Source organism: Megascapheus bottae, chromosome 2, assembly GCF_031878675.1.
Source record: "Megascapheus bottae isolate mThoBot1 chromosome 2, mThoBot2.hap1, whole genome shotgun sequence".
NCBI classification, from domain to species: domain Eukaryota; kingdom Metazoa; phylum Chordata; class Mammalia; order Rodentia; family Geomyidae; genus Megascapheus; species Megascapheus bottae.
Genome location: NC_143510.1, coordinates 8,398,383 through 8,418,874, shown reverse-complemented (window position 1 = coordinate 8,418,874; position 20,492 = coordinate 8,398,383). Strand labels below are relative to the sequence as shown.

Below are 20,492 nucleotides of genomic sequence, written 5' to 3'. Positions count from 1 at the left end.
GTCCTCCCTCACTGTGTACTCACCAGCCTACTGCACGGAAGGTGCAGCCTCCGCGGCTGATTTTTATTGTTGATGGGGGCCCTGGGGCTTGAACTCGGGATCGAGGTGCTGGCTGTGCCAGAGCTTTTTCGCTCAAGGCTGGTGCTGTACCACTTTGAGCCCCAGGACCACCTCTGGTTTTCTGGTGGTGAAGTGCAGACAAAAGTCTCACAAACCTTCCTGGCCAGGCCGGCTTTACACTGTGACCCTCCGATCTCAGCCCCACCGCGTACTTAGGATGACAGACGACGGCAGCCAGCTCCCAGCACAATGTAATTATGTTACGGGAGGGAAGCCTTAGACCAAGCAGTTCATGGCAAGATGATCTCCATGTGATGGTCACGGACCCCTGCTGACCTGCGTGTGTAATGAAGGGGGACGGAAGGCGCCGGCCCTCGCGTGGCGGCAGGGCTGCTCGGGAGTCTGGCCGTGCCCGCTGGCGCCCGCCGCCCCGCCGGTTTCCCTGCGTGGGTGGTGTTCCCACAAGGGAGTCGAGCCAGCGCGCCGGGCATAGCCTGTGTCTCCGCGGGGACTCGCGCTTCTGGGACGGCATCTGTGCGGGGAGCGCGCCGTCCCGAAGCTGCAGTGGGGCGGCCGACTAGCCGCGAAGTCCCGCTTCCCCGCACGTCCCGCCGGGCCCTCCTAGCCGGCCGGCGGGTCCGCTGCGGGGTCCCCTACCAGCCAGCCCGCGGTCACAGGCGCTCCTCCCGGTGCACCTGTGCGCCAGGCCGCCGGGAGCCCCGTCCTTCCCGGGGACGAGGCTCAGGAGGGGCCTGAGGACCCTAAGAGCGTGCCCGCGCGCCTGTGGGCCTGAGCCCCGCCCCGCCCCGGGGCAGGCCGGGCGCAGAGCCCCGAGGCCTAGCTCCGCGGCCGCCCCCGCTCCGCCCCCGCAGAGGGGGCGTGGTCCGGGCTGCCTGGGGGTTTGGCGGGGCGTGTCCGGGCGGGGCTCGCTCGGGGGCCCCCAGCTCCCCGGCGGCTCTGCCGGTCGGTTCCCGGACTAGGCTCCTAGCTCTGTCTTTCGCCATCCCTGCCAACGCCATGGCGGCCCCCGGCTCCCTGGCCGAATGCGGCTACATCCGGACCGTCCTGGGCCAGCAGATCCTGGACCAGCTGGACAGCTGCAGCCTAGCGCTGCCCTCCGAAGCCGAACTGAAGCTGGTAGGCAGCAGCGGCCGCAGCGGACAGGCGGCCCGGAGCCTGCGGATCCAGGAGCAGGTGCAGCAGACCCCGCGGCTCCGTGGTCAGAGGTGAGTGGAGCCCACCCCCTCCGGACCCCCGCGTCGCCAGCTCCCTCCCTGCCCCCCGGTGCCCTGGGCCGCTGCTCTCCGGGGCGCAGCACCCCAGGGTTCTGCCCACCTGTTGCGGGGCGCCACCTCTAGATTGGGGCCCTGCACCCTCGGGGAAAAGGCGCTTTCCGTGATACCTGCTTGTGGAGTCTCCCCGGTCCATCGTATTGGTGCATACTAAGTGTGCCTTATCCATGTTAAAGAGTTCGGTGGAGGTTGTTTTTTCACCTTGGTTGGCTGATCGCCCCTCTTTCCCCCTCCCCTTGCCTCAGCCCCACCGTGGGCAAAGGAGTTCCTCTGGAGACCCAGACTCTGCCCACACACCCTCTGAAATGCTAAGCAGAATGTTGTGCAGGGGGGAAAGCGCCCTTAGCTTTAACTACGTTTTTCTTTTCTTTTTAAGAATCCATGACCTCCATGAATATTTTTTATTAAAAAAAAACAAAAAACAAAAAACAACCTCCCTTTCCTACCATCGTAAATTAGGACAGCACTGCTTCTGCCAGGTAGTCCGGGGCGCTTCACTAGGGTCCTAGAGCAGTCTGATGGAGGAAGTGACCCCATTGGTCAGAAGGCTCCAGCCCTGGCTGCTGCCCCACCCCGGGGAGGAGGAGGAAAGGGACTTTGGCCTGGCTGGCAGAGCCCCTTGCTTTAGTGCAGCCTGCTTGTCCCCACCCACCCACTGCCACCCATGTACCTCTGGGTGCAGAGATTATATCCAAAATATTAAACCCACAGTCTTATCTGCAGGTAGGTGGAGTGTGGAGGGGAGGATGGCAAAGCAGTTGTGAAAATTAGAGAATGTCATGTAGCCTTTTTTCCTTTGCCCAAGTGATCAGAAAGACATCATGACCCGGTTTGCCTTTAGTGGCATTTTTGTGTCTTTGTGTGCCAGTACTGGGTCTTGAAGTTGGACCCTGAGCACTGTCCTTTTAGCTCTTTCGCTAAAAGCTGACAGCACTTTGAGCCACAGGTCCATTTCCAGCGTTTAGCTGGTTAATTGAACATAAGAGTTTCATGGACTTCCCTGTACAGGCTGTCTTCAAATTGCAATCTTCAGATCCTAGTTTCTATAGTAGCTAAGATTGCAGGTGTGAGCCACCAGCACTTGTGGAGTGGGTTTTATTTTAAATAGGTAAAGTACTGTAGGTTTCTTACAGAAAAAAAGGAAGATTAAGAAATTGAAAAGTTTAAATTGGGGTATCAGTTGGTTTCCACAATATGAACTGTGGACATAGCTTGACCAGTGACCAACTATAGTTGTTTTGCGTGTGTGTGTGTGTGTGTGTGTGTGTTTTTCCATGAAAAGTGTATATTTTATTGGTTTTTATTCATACATGTTAAGTTTCAACTTTCAATAATAAAATTCAATAAATTTGATTCCTTAATCATAAAAACTTGCTGTACATATTATTTACATATTGCCACGGTCTACAGCCATGTAAAACATCACAAGAGGGGAACTGACTGAGCATGAAACCTTCACACAAGAGGCGTGGCTACTTAAGTAACATACATCCCAAGATTACATTATAAGTATGCACAGTGTACATGGCACTGTTCATTCATTTAACATTTTCCTTTGAGAAACAGGCATTCTCAAGTGTTAGTCACAATATACCGCCATTTTCTAGTCACATTAAAACCAGCCTTTAAACTTCATAACAGTAACCAACTAAGTTTCAAGAAGTAAAGCACAACCAGAATTGCGAATGGAATGAAAATCCTCCAGCTTCTAAGCTGCCATCTTTCAAGCCAGTAGAGTTTGGTAATTTTTCCACTGTGTCAAGAATAATTTAAAGACAATGTTCTTCCTTGTCTGTGAGAAGATACACTTTCCTTTCAGTTATCAGCACCTCTTGGGAGTGCAAAGGGAAGCCTATATGATGCAGAACTTGTGACGATTTTTGCAGGGGTTCTTGAATGATCAGTGCTAATAGAGTTGTAGAAACTGAACTAGCAAGCAGTTCACCTCCTCCTGTACTTGACTGCAAAACCTTAATCATTTCTTTTAAAACCCTCTTCCTATGACAGCAAACCTTAGTCATGTCCGTTTATTTTTGCTGTGCGCATACTGGTATAAAATGAAAGAAAGGCATAAAAACTCAAATCTTTCAGGACTTGGGCTACATCTCAATGGATAATTTGATTAGATTTATTATAACAAACATTAAATTTCTTCAATTCAATAAGAACCATTAGATTTAATTCTTTAAAACTATGCACTCCAGAAAGTTTCTAAATGGCACTTTTATCAAGCCTATATCAATTAACTTTACTCGCCCCCTGCAAAATAAACTCAAGAGGATATGGATATCACTAAAGGGAACAGAAATGGGAAATTCTCAAAGTTCAGTTACGTTATAATTTCACACAAAATTTTGGCAATAAATTTATGACACTACAAAAAGTTGTGCAAACAACTATGAAATGGAAAGTAATGTCACTGGACCAACATTTAGTTTAATCATCTTTATTTCAAGTATATTTTAAAAATCATAAATGGGGCTTTGTAATTCAACATTGAAACTTTTTTTTCTTCCTCACTTTAGAATCTGGCAAGCAATTCCAGACCATGCTTTCTAAATCCAGACTTCCACTGTTATTTTGCAGACTTCTGAGACCTAGAATTTAAGCTAATCCATTCTAAATGTGCATAAGCATTGTATACTTCTTGATAAGATTCTTTTTGGAAAAACATCCATCAAATACAAATAGTTTCTGTTGAAGGATCAGCAAGAGGGAATACTAATAAAATACTTAAAGAAATCACTTATTCATTTTAAAAATAACAGAACCAGTGCTTTCTCTTCCATAAAAAAGAAAATGTAAAATTAAGTATTTGCAGATTCTGGTAAAATCTTATTTCCTACATAGGGCTCAATTGTATTTTTCTTTTATACTAAGTTACCACTGGGATTTCATGAATAAAACTCCCAAATGTTATTCCAAAGAGGAACCAGTTACTGTAGGGGAGGGAGAGGGGAAAATAAATGCCTTGGTAATTTGTCAAATGTTTATTTTAAATAAAAAGTTCATGAAAATATAGGCTTATTTTTAAACTAACTTTGGGCACTACATGGATACTATTCATTATATTAAAAAAAGTTAAGGGGGAGGGAAATGGGTACCAAGACATGTGAAAGGGTATCAATGTATGTGAATTAATGCACCTTCTATCTGGCAAATATCTGGCAATTACAATAAAATAAAAAATAAAAAAAGTTAAAACTTACTTTCCTTTTTTGGAGAATTTTTTTACCTTGACTTTTAAGATCAACATTTGCTTTACTAATCTGATTATGACTAATTCAATATGTAAGTATTCAATAAGCAAAAATTTTAATTCTATATTTCAGTGTATGAGTTCTTTTTCAAATAATCTCCACCCCTCAGGACAGACACCAGAGCAACAGTCTCAGATAACATTACCTGAATTACAATAAAGAAATGAAATGGACGGAGAGCTGAAGACAGGTATTCCCTCTGCCTGACAGTGAGGATACTTTGAACAACTTCATTCCTCTAAAGCTCCTCAAACTCAGAATGTTTCCATTTAACAAGTCCATATATTATTTAAAAAAATAAAAGTTTGGTCACTAGAAAAAGACGGGACAAAAGGTATTCCTTCTTCAACCCCAAACGACAACCAAGACAGCTCCAATCATTCCCTCCACTCCCCACAGAAACAGGGAAGTGGCAAGGGCTGAATTCTTTAATCTGAAATCTCAGCTCCTAAAACATGGCTGCTATTTGCTCCAGGTTGCAGATTTGTGTACTTCGTTCTGACACTCCCCCATTTATAAGTTTATTTCCATGCGCATACACACACACACACACACACACACACACACACACACACACGCTCTCTCTCATTCACTCTCAAGTAAGACACTTTTTTGTGTTTGTTGATAAATTATGAGGAATATGAACTAGGTGAATGCAGGGTTTCATAGGTGCTTTGTAAACATCAGAGTCACTTGAGTCCTTTTCTCCAAAAGCCTGAAGTAAAATTGCACAACCAGGGATCATTATTTTCCCAGACGCTGTTCACAGGCTGCACACTGACGAAGGGCAGAGAAAAAGTCCTCATAGCTGATGTTTAAGTGGGAAGGCAAAGAGACAATTTCAGTCAATCTGATTTGCCAGGGAAGAAAGCCTAATGTGCTGTCCACAGGACCAAACTTCAATACCAAATCAGGATCAAGGAAACCATTCGTACTAAGTAAACTGTCTAACATATCTACATCCAAGTCTGTGGATCTCTTTTGCTGCTTGGCTACAAACTGGCAGAAGTCTTGAGCAGCTCTCACAATATCTGCTTTTCCATCTTCTGGGGACAACACCTTCACTGCCCTATGGCAATTTAAAACTTGATCATCTTTTTCATTACTATTTGCAAACTCTGTTGAATATTTGGAACAATCTAGGCCCAGAAGTTCCTGCTGCTGTTTTAAAATTTCATCCATCAATCTGGAATTATTTCTTTTGAAAATTCCTTGGTGGTCGTAGATGCTCACGTAGGAGATCCCCATGGCCACACACCACACCACGAGTCTCGCGACGTCCAAGAAGCTGGGCTCCGGCTGCTCCTCGGTGACCACCAGGCCCATGTGCACGGCAGCTTCTCCAGGGTCCGGCCGTCCGCGCGCCAGCGCAGCCGGGGGTGGGCGGGCAGCCGGAGCCGTCCCCCGCGCGGCCACTGCAGGAACCGACGAGGCCAGCCTCCCGCCGGGCGCTTGCGGAGCTTGAAGCCGAGCAGCGCTAGGACCGCGGCGGAGGCCGCGCTGTAGCAGGGACGCCAGATCCAGTTCCAGGTGCCAAAGCACAGGCGGAGCCCCGAGGTGAGCGCGCGGTGCAGGCGGAGCCATGAGGTGAGCGCGCCGGTACAGGCAGAGCTGCGCTTGCAGCTCCCACCACACCAGCTCTTACAGCCTCTTCATGCTCTCGCCCGCCCGCCTGCCCCCGCGGCGCCACGGTTCTTTATCCGCCCCGGCTGTCGGCGGGGGCCATCGCCCCGCGTCCCCCCCCACCCCCCCCCCCGCGACCGAAGCCCTCGCCACTGCCAACACCTCACCTCGCCCCCGCCGCCATCTTCCTCCTCCCTTGGCGGCCCCCGTGTGTGTGTGTGTGTGTGTTTTAAAGCAAACAAGCAGCCAGGCGCGGTGGCTCGGGCCTATAATCCTAGCTAGTCAGGAGGCTGAGATCTGAGGACCAAGCACAAAAGGACTCTTAACTCCAATTAACCTCTAGAAAATGGGAAGTGGGGCTTGACTGAAGGATAGGGTGGCAGCCTTGAGTTGAAGAGCTCAGGGACAGTGGCCAGGCCAAGTTCAAGCCCCATGACACACACACCAAAAAAACCCAGGCCAGACCATAGATGTAAACTTAAGCCATAGAACCTGGTGGACAGCAGGAGAGACAGCACTTTCAATCTCTATAAAAGAAATCCTAAAAGATCAGGCCAGTGTTAATACTTGCATGCTTGAAAAGTAAAAAAAAAAAAAATGCCTGAGGATTGTAAGCCAATGTTAGCTGAGTGACGACAGTGTGCCCAGAATCATGCTGTGTAGTTTGCATTCTCAAAAAGATAATTGTGAGCTAGGTATTTTAATTCCTATTTCACTGTAAGCAGCTAAGTAACCCTCACATTTCCACCTAGAGTAAGTAAATGGCAGAGCTGATTGTTTAAATTCCCAAATCTGTATTTTAAAAACATGTAAGTAGTTTACAAAGGTGTTTCAGTTCAACATATTAGTTTTGGGGTACTATGCATTTGACCGGTGTCACCCCTTTCATCATTTTCCCTCAGCTCCTCCAACCCACCCTCCTCTCAAGTCACCTGGTTCCATTTTCTCACATCTGTGTTGAATCTTACCACTTATTCACCCATCCATCCTCTCTCCAGTTGTCTTCCCCCTCCACTTGACCATCCCTGTAACAAAACATATTTCATTTTTCTGCTAGTCATTTTGTTAAACTTTTAGTTGTTCAGAGGAATCCTCCATTGAGTGTACCATCCTTTAGTCAATTCTCTGTGTGTGTGTTGTGTGCCTAACTTGACTTTTTATCTGCTTATGAGTTATATCATTAACTTTTGATTATTAATATGAAGTCGTATTTATTAGATGTGAAGCCTGTTTTTGGTTTCCCAGTTTTCTTTAAGTACAATTTGAAAGGATGAGGAGTTATAGAACAGAAAACAACAGCCTGGTACTGGCTTCACACCAGCACTCCTAGCTACTCAGAAGGATCTGAGTATCACGGTTCAAAGCCAGTCCAGGCAGGAAAGTCAGGGAGACTCGTATCTCCAGTAAACCACTAGAAATCCAGCTGTGGCTCAAAGTGGTAGAGCAATTGCCTCGACTGAAAAAGATGAGGGACAGCGCCCAGGCTAAGTCACCAGGACTGAGGCCCACCTGTCAGCAGCAGAGCCTTCCACCCGGAAGCCTGGAGACCCACATGTCCAGGGTAAACCTACAACTAACCTGGGGCACAACAGATGAAAATAATTATTCAAATTAAATAATGCTGCTTCTCCTGACCCAGGAAGAGCAGGCTGCTAAGCAGAAAAGAGAGTAGGGAGAAAAGTGAATGGAAGGAAAGGAACCTGTGAGCCTCTGCTATGTCACTGGAATGTCCTGTGTTTGCATTTCTGTATATTCTTTTAGATGGTTAAATGAGATAGGTAAGTGAAGGATGAGTCTGCCAATGTTTTCAGGCTGTCCCAGCTGGTGGTCCATCCTCTGGTCTGCCTAGTGCACAAGCTGAATTTAACAGCTGCTTTGTGCAGCTGCATAATCAAGTGCTGAGGACAGCTAGACCGCTGGGTACTGATGGCTCCCACCTGTTACCCCAGCTACTCAGAAGGCTGAGAGCTGATGATCACAGTTTGAAGTCAACCCAACTACCCAAGTCCAAGTGACGCTTACCTCCAATTAGCCAGCGAAAGACAGAAGTAGAAGTTGGGTCAAGTGGTAGAGTGCCAACCTTGAGTGAAAAAGCTAAGAGACAGAACCAAGGTTCTAGTCCCAGTCCCAGCCCCCCCCAACACAAAGGACAGACTGCTTGCCTTATAGGAAGAAGTGTGAAGCCTCCCTAAAGATAAACATGTAAATAATCCTAAACAAGCCACAAGAACAGCTAAGACATGGAATCTAAGATGTACATTTTTTGCAGCTGAAAGGAATATGGAAAACTTTGGGGAGTGATTGTGTATGTGCGCATGTGTGTGTGTGTGCCAGTCCTGGAGCTTGAACTCATGTCTTGGGTACTGTCTCTGAGCTTTTTTGCTCAAGACTAGAACTCTACTACTTGAATCACAGCCCCACTTCCAGCTTTCTGGTGTTTGATTGACGATCACAGTCTCCCAGACTTTCATACCTAAGCTGGCTTCGAACTGCAATTCTCAGATTTCAGCATCTGAAATAACTAAGGTTACAGGCATGAGCTACTTGCAACCAAGTAATTGATATTTCTAATTCTCAAAAACTTAATAGGATTGATCTTATGTTGGTGAGCAGAGGCAGAATCTTCATGAAAGATCTCCCAAATAATCCATAGTTCAGAGAGTTGATGGGGCATCATCTTAGGACTTCTACTGAAATGCTTGGCAATTCTTCCAACTAAGGAACAAAGCCTCTGAAATACTTTGATTTCAATAACAGCTTCCCTGTAAGCTGCAATTCCCTCTGCAGCCTACACAGAAATAAAAATCAAGCATAAGGCATAAGACATCAAGAGCACATGCTTGAAAGCTGGGCTTCTGAGACTCCAGAATGTAACATTTCACATGCCATGCAGCGATTATCAGGGCTACTCATATGTGTCTTTTAAGTGTTTTGAAAGGGTCTGGAGTTTCATAATGATTGTGAGGACCTTTTGTTTTGTTTTGGTTTTTTTGGTTTGTTTTTATTGCCAATGCATATTATTTCTCCTGTCTCTGAAGTTGAAAGAGACAAAGCAATTGTTGAAAGCCAGAGGATCTGGAAAGATTATGGTATCAACAGAAGACCTTCTGAGAAGGAATGACCCAGTGTTTAACTGCTGTTAGCTACAGAGCCCTAGAGAATCTCCAGTTGCTGACATAACAGAAAGGGTGAATTAACGGTGGCTAATTTAAAAAAAAATAGAAGTGAAATGAATGTGGCTGAGGTATAGATTAAAAACTTGCAAGAGTCTTTAACCTTCTTTCAGTTGCCTTCATAAATATGTGGGTCGTTTTATAAATCATCTAATGACTTGACACTAATTTAAATTATACTGAGCATTTTAAGATTGGCTGTCACTTTGATCATGGAAGGTTTGGAGTTGTGCTAGGTGCCTGTGGTTCACACCTATCATCCTAGCTATTCAAAAAGCTAAGATCTAGAGGATGCCGATTCAAAGCCAGCTAGCGCAGGAAAATCCATGAGACTTTATCTCCAACCAACAGAACTATTGCTCAAGTGGTAGCAAAAAAGCTAAATGACAATGCTAAGTGCTCAGTTCAATTCCCTATACTGGAACAAAGAAAGAGAAAGAACCAGGCATGGTGGCTCACACCTGTAATCCTAACTACTCAGGAGGCTGAGATTTGAGGATCACAGTTCAAAGCCACCCTGGGCACTAAAGAACATGAGACTCTTTAATCACTAGAAAACAGAAAGCGGGGCTGTGGCTAAAGGGATAGAGTGGTAGCCTTGAGCTGAAGAGCTCAGGGACAACGCCCAGGTCCAGAGTTCAAGTCCCACGACCCACAACGAGACAGGGGTGGGGGGGCGGGGAAGGAAGGAAGGATTGGTTGAAAATCATAGCAAAGAGAGAAATAAAAATTTCCCATGTCTTACATATTACACCTTAAAAGTATCACGTTACTTCTTGCAGAGTCCTCCCCAAAGTGCCTAAATGGGAAGCAAGTTTGTTGGTTTTAAAATTAGGGTATATAATGCTTAGAACACAATGAACTCCCCTAATGCAATTTAAAACTAGCCTGGAAATCCACTATTAAAAAAGAGTGAAGGCATATTTTGCTCTTATCCTTATCCTATTCATGATGAATCTTCTTTGAATGTTTGTAATCAGACAATTCCAAAACTCTGAATTCTGTTACAAAAAAAAATTTCATTCAGCTTACCAAAAAAAAAAGGTAGTTTTAAGGTGCTTTGAGAAAACAAGAAGTTATACATTGTTCAAATTCTGGATAAATTCCCTACCAAAAAAAGGAATTCCAGGAATTTACAAAGTAGGAGGGATTGGGAAAGGGAAAGAAAAGTTCAGTTCGAAGGTGGGTGGCCTGGCCCTGGAGCTGTTTGGAATGTGAGGATCAGTGGTGCCTGAATTTAATGGAATTCTTTTTTTCATGCTGTTTGGTGCTGGGGCTTGAACTCAAGAGTGTAGGTGCTGCCCCTGAGCTTTTGTGTGCAAGTCTAGTGCTCTGCCAGGAGAGGCACAGCCCTGCTTCCACCTTTTTGGTGGAATTGGCATTGTGGTGGAGTGCTAGCCTAGAGTGGAAAAAGTTCAAGGACAGCACCCTGAATTCAAGCCCCACAACCACCACCAACAAATTTTCTTCCCAGGCTGGCTTTGAACTATGATCCTCAGGTCTCAAACTTCCTATGTAGCTGAAATTACATGCACAAGCCTCTGGTTTGTAGCTTTGTTTTCTTAGTTTTTAGAAATTCTTCTGTTTATATTTAGTTAAATGAAACTAAGAAATCATGAAGACCTATGGTAACAGAATGTGATTATACAACTATGTTGTTTTGTGCGCCGTGATTAAGATGTGAGAAATCACTGTAAAGAGAAGAGCTTTGGCTTAGGCTGTTTAAGAGACTGTGGTTTCCCAGTCCTCTGGGTGAGAGGCTCTGCAGTGGGGGACAGGGCTATTTAGTGAATGAGATATTCTAGGTATTTGTGTAGTTAGCTCAAAGTAAAATTGCACAATTTTTTAAATCAGGTATTAAAATGAGGCTATATATAGTTGCATAAATTTTATTTTGGGACAGTTTGATTTTATACTGAAATTGAATTTCTGGTCTGATTGATGAAAAATTGTTTTGATTTTTTATTTTATTCTGAAGGGACAGACATAGTGTTGGCAATATTACTCACCAGAAACCGGAAAACATTCAGTCTACTAAAGTGAACTTCCTGCTTTTTCCTGACTTAAGACATAAAGAATAATAAACAGACTAGAAGAGCCTCTTATGATAGAAATATATTTTTTTAATTGATTACCCAGCCGGGCACAGTGGCTCACGCCTGTAATCCTAGCTGTTCAGGAGGCTGAGATGTTCAAAACCAGCCCAGCACAAAAGGACCTGAGACTCTTATCTCCAGTTAATCTCCAGAAAATGGGAAGTGGGGCTTGGCTCAAGGGTAGGGTGGTAGCCTTGAGCTGAAGAGCTCAGGGACAGCACCCAGGCTGAGTTAAACCCTGTGACCCACAAAAAAACAGTTGATAACCCATCTATTACATAGTACCATCTTACATAATGGATATTGGACACAATAACTTTGCTGTGTGTGTGTGTGGAACTCGAACTCAAGGCCTTGTACTCTACTTCGATTTTCTGCCTCTCAAGCATTGTACCAGTTGAATGACATCTCCTGTCATATAGAAAAAGAATGGCTCCAAAGCTGGTGGTTCACACCTAGGATCCTAGCTCTTCTGGAGACTGAGATCTGACACATTTCCATCCCATCCTAGGCAAAAAGTTGTTGGCACTCATCTCTGGTTAAGCAGCTTGAAGCTAGAAGTGGAGCTGTGACTCTAATGGGGGAGCAGAAAAAGCTATATCAGGCAGGGATCGTGGCCTACTGGTAGAGTGCTTGCCTAGCATGCAGGAAGCCCTGAGTTCGATTCCTCAGTACCAAATACAGGAAAAAAGCTGTAAGTGGTGCTGTGGCTCAAGTGGTAGAGTGCTAGCCTTGAAAAAGCCCACAGACAATGCCCAAGCCCTGAGGTCAAGTCCCAGGGCTGGCAAAGCTAAGTGAAACAGAAGACCCTGAGTTCAGGGCTTAATACCTCACTTATTAAAATAAGTAAATATATAAGACGTTTAAACATAACATCAACCTTTCCAAAATGGACATGGGTAGTGTGGGTAATTAACTCAAGGAAACAACTGTCCATGTGCCCCCTCCCCCCCCATCACTCATTCACACATTCACGTGTGCCTCCCATTGGCTCCACTGTGCTGATCTTTGGAAACCCCTGTCAGCTTGGAGGGTGACATGAAATCCTAATTTGTGTAACTAGGGTATTCTGAATGTCCAGACAATATGACTAACTCACTTGTCAAGGGCTCTACAGGACTCAGCTAGAAGTGCTCCTGTAAGAGGTGAAAATCAACTTAGGAGATAAGATAACCTCTTCCTACTGGAATCTCCCCGCCCCCTCCCCTCCCCCCCACCATCCACATATAGCTACTAGAATGGACATTGCAGAACCTCACTGCATCCTTCCCCAGTTGACATTCCTCAGGGTTCTTACTGTTATCTATAGGAGGCAAATCCCTGTTCCCCATGGCAAGGCACTAGGCCTGCAACTCTTCAGACTTCACCTCCACCACCCCAGCCTCCCTCCTCACCACACACACATACACACACACACACACACACACACACACACACACACACAGAGCTTATCCTTCTCTTTGTCTGGTTAACTCTTACATGTCCTGCAAAACTCAGCCCAGTTGTGGGGTCCTGGTAAGAGGCCTTCCTCATCCTCTTTCCTCTTATATTGTAAGGAAAGGGGTGTGTAGCAGTGCAGCAGTGCGCAGGCTTGAACTCAACTTGGATGCTGTCCCTGTACCTTTTTGCTCAAGGCCAGCATTTTGCCACTTGAACCATGCCTTTATGCCCAGCTTTTTGCTGTGTGTGTGCTTAATTGGAGATAAGAGTTTCCTGGACTTTTCTGCCTGGGCTGACTTTGAACCATGATCCTCAAATCTCAGCCCCCTGAGAAGGTAGGATTGCAGATATGACTGGTATTTGAATTTGGGGCATCTCAGTGTCACTTAGCTTTTTTTGCTCAAGTCTGGAGCCTTAACACTTGAGCCAGACCTATACTTTTGGCTTTTTGCTGGTTAATTGGAGATAAGAGTCTCTTACATTTGTTTAGAATCCTCAGATCTCGGTCAGTGTCTTGAGTAGCTAGAATAGCAAGCATAAGCCACCTTGTTCACAAGGTGTTTGAGCCTGGCTGAATCAGGAAAATTGCAAAGGTTGTGAAAATACATTTGGCAGGTTATGTGGAGTGAATGAAGGAACTACAATTAGATTAAGGAAAGTTAGCCCACTTCACCATTGCTAACTAATCTCTTAACTACACACACACGCACGTACGCACACACTCACGCACGCAGGCACGCCAGTCCAGCAGTGGTTGTTCATGCCTGTAATCCCCGAGACTCTTATCTTCTATAGACTAACAGAAATGCCAGATGTGTTGCTGTGGCTCAAGTGGTATAGCACTCACTGTGAACAAAAGTAGGGACAGTGCCCAGGCCCTGAGTTCAAGCCCCAGGATTGGCACCAAAACCAAAAGCAAGACAAACAAAAAACCTCAAACAAACAAAAAGCCCTATTGGGTTATTTAGGCCAGAACTGGGGCTTGAACTCAGGTTGTTAAACCTCCCTTAGATATTTTTTTGATCCGGGGTGATGATCTACCCTTTTAGCTCCATCTCCACTTCCAGCTTATTTTTACAGGAGTATTCAGCCCAGGAAAGGCAGAAGGTTGTTCTTCCCTGTGAACGCCATACCTCTGCAACCTTCTGAGTAGTTAGTAATAATCTGACCATCTAAACCAATGCCCTATCATACTCCTCACCCCCACAGCCTCCCCTCTTCCATCATCCTCCCCACCCCTACAGTCCTCCCCTCAGCCATCATCCTCCCTACTCCTCACAGTCCTCCCCCACTCTCCCCATTATCCTCCCCACTGCTGCCCCATCATCCTCAAAACCCTCACAGTCCTCCCCCTCCCTCATCATCACCCCCACCCTTCCCTGTCCTCCCCTCCCCCATCATCCCTCTCAGCCCCGACTTCCCTCCCACCTCTCCCCACACACTTCCTCATTTCTTCTCATCCACATCCCCACAATTGCTGGTCATGGAGAAGAAAGTGGCCCTTCCAGTGGACTTCCTCAAAGGTCTGTGGTATCATTACATGAGAAGGTTTAGGTGTTTCCTGAGTCATTATTAATTAAAATAATCCCTAAGTTGCGTGTGGTGGCTCACACCTGTAATCATGGCTACTCAGGAGGCTAAGATCTGAAGATCTCGGTTCAAAACCAGTGACTCCATGAGACACTTTATCTCCACTTAACCACTAGAAAACTGGAAATGGTGCTGTGGTTCAAGAGGTAGGGCGGCAGCCTTGAGCTGAAGAGCTCAGGGACTGCTCCCAGGCCCAGAGTTCAAGCCCCACAACTGAACAAAACACACACACACACAGCACACTTTAAACGGACATGGAAGTTTCTCTTTTTAGAAGAGAAAATATGGAAATTTTTTTTTGTGTGTGTCAAATTCTATCCCCAAACTATCTCATTTCCAAGTGCTAGAATTATAGGTATTCTCTGCCATGTCCAGCTCCATACTGCTTTTGTAGAGGAGAAAAGATTGCTTTCCATATTCAGCTAGCAGAACACTTATTCTGCTAACAGAACACAAATTTATCGAGGAAAAAGGGTACAACATTAATATAAATGTTAGGTGACATGGGAGCCTTCAGAAATGAAGGCCATAAGAAACAGAACAATGCCTGTTTATATGGAATCATGCATAAATACAGTTGGACATAGTAGCCATGATCTAATGCTGATAGACTAGGGGAAACTGAGGAGGGTCTGGTTGTTCAGATTCTTTCCTGTAAATATTCTATTCTTCTAGTCTAGGGGAGAGTTTCTCAGATCCTTCTGGAATAATTTTATCAGGAGCTTAGCTTGGTTTGTGTGTGTCTGTATACCTGTCTGTTGGTACTGGAACTTGAACTCAGAACTTCCACTTTTCTTGCTCAACTTTTTCTCTCTAGGCTGGTGTTCTCCCACTTGGCTTTTTGTTAGTTGAGGATAAGAGTCTGTCAGATTTGTCTGCCCAGGTTGGCTTTGAACCTCAGTCCTCAGCTCTCACCTCCTGAGTAGGAAAACAGAATGAGCAATCAGCACCCGACCAGATCATTCTTTTAGGATTGGCTGATTTCATCATTCATCCATCTCTACTACACCCGCTTAAATGTGTGCTTTTAGTGAAAGACATGGCTGAGTTGTATGTTCAGCAGTCATTAAATATTTTATGTTCTGGTTGAATGGAAAATGAGTTGCTTTAGAGATTAGTTTCTACCTTTAAAGATACTTAGTTGCCTTTAAAACAAAATTAAACCAAGTTTAAGATCGCTTGAAATCTTAGAACATAGTTGTGATTCTAGCGTACTGATCCCAGACACATACCTGCTTAAGCTATTAACCTGAATTATTACTTTTTTTTGGCCAGTCCTGGGCTAGAGCTCTACCGCTTGAGCCTCAGCACCACTTCTGGCTTTTTTTCTATGTATGTGGTACTGAGGAATTGAACCTGGGTCTGCGTGCATGCTAGGCAAGCACTCTACCACTAGGCCAAACTCCCGGCCCCCTGAATTATTTTTTGTTTGAGATTTATCCTTTAACAAAGAAAACTGTGGGTCAGCAAGCTGCAGAGTATCAAAAATAGCATCTTTTCTTTTTTTCTGTATTCTGCAGGAAAGCCCCAGTTTAAAAAATCCAATCATGAAGCCAGGTCCTGGTGTCTCATGCCTGTAATCCTTGCTGCTCAGGGTGAGAGCTGAGGATCCTGGTTCAAAGCCAGCCCTGGCAAGTTATAGTGACTCTTATTTCTAACCAGCAAAAAGAGAAAAGTGGGGGAAGGGAGGAGAAAACAGAAAACAAAAGAAAAGGTGACATATTAAAAAGAAATATACTCATTCCCTGACTTATGTTACTGTAACCCCTCTCTCTGTATTTACTTTTTCAACAACAATAAAACATATATATGTAAAATAAAAAATAAGAGACAGAAGTGACAGCTGTGACTCAAGTAGTAGAGCACCAGTAGAAAAGCCAAAAAAAGGGCAAGGTCCTGAGTCTAAGTTTCAGTAGCTGTGTGTGCATTCATGTGCACACACACACACACACACACACACACACACAAATCTGTTCATGGGCATTGGTATATAGTTGAATTATAGCACTTGCTGAAGGCACTTAATCCTCAACTCTGAAAAAAATTAAAAATGGTATTTTTTTCTCTGATGCCAACAACCTTGTGGTTCTTTTAGAAACCATTAAACTTGTCTCAGTTCATTCATTTGAAAACAGAACTTAGCTTCCTTTTAAGCTTCCTTCTGATAACAGTAAAGAACGTTTTCAGAGTGTGTTGAATGGCTCAGGTGAGGCACAAAGGAAAGACAGAATTATTGGTTTGCATTCTGGTATGAAAATGATGATAGTAACAACACAGGGCTTTAGTAAATGACAGTTTGGGAGCAGCAGAGAGGATCCAGACTTCAACCCCTTTGCAGTTAGAGGCAAGGACAAGAAAATTTGGTTTTAGATATATCAGGAATTAATCACTTTTACCTGTCCCCATAACAGCCTCTGAGTTTGAGCTTCTCTCTCTTTTGGAGTTGGGCTGAGTTGAAGCTGTGTTCCTCATCCCTTCTCTGGACCTTAGAGATTGGAGCCTTCCACTCCCACCATTGGTGTGGTAACCTCTTCCCTGGCCAACAGTAGCCTGGGGGGGGGGGGGTCCTGCCTCCCTGGAAGCCTGTGGTGTGGACTTGGGGATGGAGAAGGGAAAACTGGGTGCAGAGTTGAGGACAGGGGGATTTAGTCAGTCCAGCGGGAGCTCTATCCTTTGAGAACTGCACCCTTAAAAACTCCTGGTTTGCAGATTCTTTTCTGTCCCTGAGGTCCAGATGAAAGGCTTCCAAGTCAGAGGTTAAAAGTTATGGGGCTACCTGACCTTTCCCTGTCTTCTCTTGCTTCCCGGGTTACAGTGTGATGGTGAGTGGCTGTCAGCTGCCTCCCCTAGGATCCCTGGAGGCCTGAGAGCTGTTTATCAGCCCTGTGTGCCCCTAGGGAACAGAGGACACAGGGCCAGACCTAATTAGGTAATTAGGGGTAGAGGTAGATGTCTTAGCTCTCTGGCAACCAGAAACTGCATTCCTCTCCTTCTCCAAATAACTTGAGAAAGTCTGTCTAGTCTCTTTGGTGCTTACAACAGATTAAAAGTCTAGTGGACTTTTCTGACTAGGCTGGATTTGAACCACAATCCTCAAATATCAGCCCAGCCTGCATTTTTTTTTAAAGAATTGTTGGAAAAGTATGCTGGTATATGCTTCCTGTGTGGTTTTAGTCTTAGGGTTGGTTTTTTTTTTGTTGTTGTTTTGTTTTGTTTTTTGGTACTGGAGTTTGAAGTAAGGGGCTGGATGCTGTGCTGTTCCTGAGGCTTTCTTGCTCAAGGCTTGCAGTCTACCACTTAAGCCTCAGCTCCATTTTTGGCTTTTTGATGACAAGGAGAGACTTTCCTGCGCAGGATGGCTGTGAACCAGGATTCTCAGATCTCAGCTTCCTGAGTAGCTAGGATGACAGGAGCGAGCCACAGATGCCAAGCTTTCAGATTTATTTTTTTTGCCAGACATATATAATATATAAATAAATCTATATTATATATATGTACTATGTAGCTAAGCTTACAGGGATAAGCCTCCAGCATTGTTGCTTCTTTTCACTGACCTCATTGTTTACCCTGGCTATCTTATCCAGTAGTGTTGAGTCACCATTACATTTATTGCTTACACCTACTTATTTCAAAAAGTTCATGAATTCCTGAGAACAGAATGCTTTTTTGCTAGTCCCAGGGTTTGAACTCAGGGCCTGAGCACTGTTCTTGATCTTCCTAAAGGCTAGAGCTCTATCACTTGAACCACAGCACCATTTCTGGCTTTTTCTATGTATATTGTTCAGAGGAATCAAACCTAGGGTTTGTGCATGCTAAGCAAGCATTCTACCACTAGGCCACACTCCTGGACAAGAATAGAATTCTTTTTGGTTTTCTTTTTGCCAGTCCGGGGGCTTGAACTCAGGGCCTGAGCTCTGTCCTTGGGCTTTCTTAAGGTTAGAGCTCTACCACTTGAGTCACAGCACCACTTCCAGCTTTTTCTTTTTTGCCAGTTCCAGGACTTGAACATAGGGCCTGGCACTGTCCTTGGACACTTTTTGCTCAAAGCTAGTGCTCTGCCATTTGAGCCACAGCACCACTTCCAGATTTTTCTGTGTATGTGGTACTGAGGAATTGAACCCAGGGCTTCGTGCATGCTAAGCAATCATTCTACCACCAGGCCAAACTCCCAGCCCAACTTAAAGCTTTCTGTATGTATATGTTACTGAGGAATCAAACCTGGGTCCTTGTGCATGCTAGGCAAGAAGCACTCTACCAATAGGCTAACCTCCCAGGCCCTAAGAACAGAATTCATTTTTCTTAATGAAAGAAAAGTGAGCCGGGCACTGGCGGCTCAAGTCTGTAATCCTAGCCTCTCAGGAGGCTGAGATCGAAGGATCGAAGTTTGAATCCAGCCCAGGCAGAAAAGTCCCTGAGAGACTCTTATCTCCAATTGATCACTTAAAAACCAGAAGTGGCACCATGGCTCAAATGGTAGAGCATTTTCCTTGAGCACAGAGAGGCTCAGGGACAGCACTCAGGCCCTGAGTTCAAGCCCCACAACTGACAAAAAGAAAAAGGAAAGTGTAGAATAAGCCAGACACCTGTGGCATGTGTCTGTGATCCTACAGCTACTCTGGAGGCTGAGGTCTGAGGATTGTGATTTGAAGCCAGCCATAGCAGAAAAGACTGTGAGACTCTCATCTCCAATTAACTCCCAGAAAACTGGAATTAGCACTGTGGCTCAAAGTGGTAGAGCACTAGCCTTGAGCAATAAAGCTCAGGGATGGCGCCCAGACTCTAAACAAGCCCCACAACCAACACCAACACCAAAAAGTGTAGAACAGACAGGCCATCTAACCAGTGAGCAAGTCTCAGACTTCTGTATTGTTCATGGTTAGTTTGGGGTTTCTAGAAATCTCTCTCTCTCTTTTTTTTTTTCCACCAGGGTCTCAATATGTAGCCTAGGCTAGTCTAGAACAATAGACACCCCTCCTCAGACTCCCAAGTCTTGACCTTTTCCTCCTCCTCCTCCTCCTCCTCCTCCTCCTCCTCCTCCTCTTCCTCCTCCTCTTCCTCTTCCTTCTCCTTCTCCTTCTCCTCTTTCATCAGGCTTGAACTCTGGGCTTGTGGGCTGTTCCTGAGCTCTTCGGCTCAAAGCTACCGCCCTGTCCTTTGAGCCACAGCACCACTTCTGGTTTTCCAGTGGTTAATTGAAGATAAGAGTCTCACAGTCTGTAGTACCCAGGCTGGATTTGAACTGCAATCCTTAGATCTCAGCCTCCTGAGTAGCTAGGGTTACAGGCGTGAGCCACTGGGCTCAGCTCCCTTCTTATTTTTTAATTCAGTGTTTACTTTGAAATACTGACAGATAATTTTTGGTTTGTTTACGCCTGTCCTGCAATTTGAACTCAGGACCTAGTACTCACTGTCCCTTAGGTTTTTCCTTCAGTGCTGGTGCTCTACCATTTGAGCCACCTTTCCACTTTCTAATTTTTGCTGTTTAATTGGAGATAAGCGTTTCTCTAGTTTGTCTACCCTGGGCTGAAATTGAACTGCAGTTGAGATCTCAGCCTTCTAAGTAGCTAGGAGTACAGATTAGCACACAACCAAATGTTTTTGATGATTCTTGGTCATCAGAACTAGTTATTATCAACAATATGTATTTGCATTCGTCATTGCTTACATTTAAGAGCTTCACATGGAGTCTGTAACCTTGGTTGGTTCATTCATATTCTAAATGATTTTAATGTTTGCTTAACTTCAGGCAATCTCCACTGAACCAGCAGTGTTCCAGAATATGTCTACAACTTGCACTTGGTGGAAAATGATTTTGCTGGAGGGCGTACCCCTGTACCTAAAAGTAATGACGTGCTGAAGGTGAGGTACCAGACAACAAGCCCTGCACCTCAGACAGCCAGGAAAACATTTTAGACTTCCTTTGATTGATTGTTTTCTTTTTTAATGATTGGTTTTGTG

The 20,492-nt window shown here is 45.1% G+C and overlaps 1 pseudogene; it reads right to left on the bottom strand.

Annotated features, from left to right (window-relative positions):
* Nucleotides 1-3,751: 3,751 nt before the first annotated feature.
* Nucleotides 3,752-6,419, bottom strand: LOC150066355 (dehydrodolichyl diphosphate synthase complex subunit NUS1 pseudogene; annotated as a pseudogene).
* Nucleotides 6,420-20,492: the final 14,073 nt, after the last annotated feature.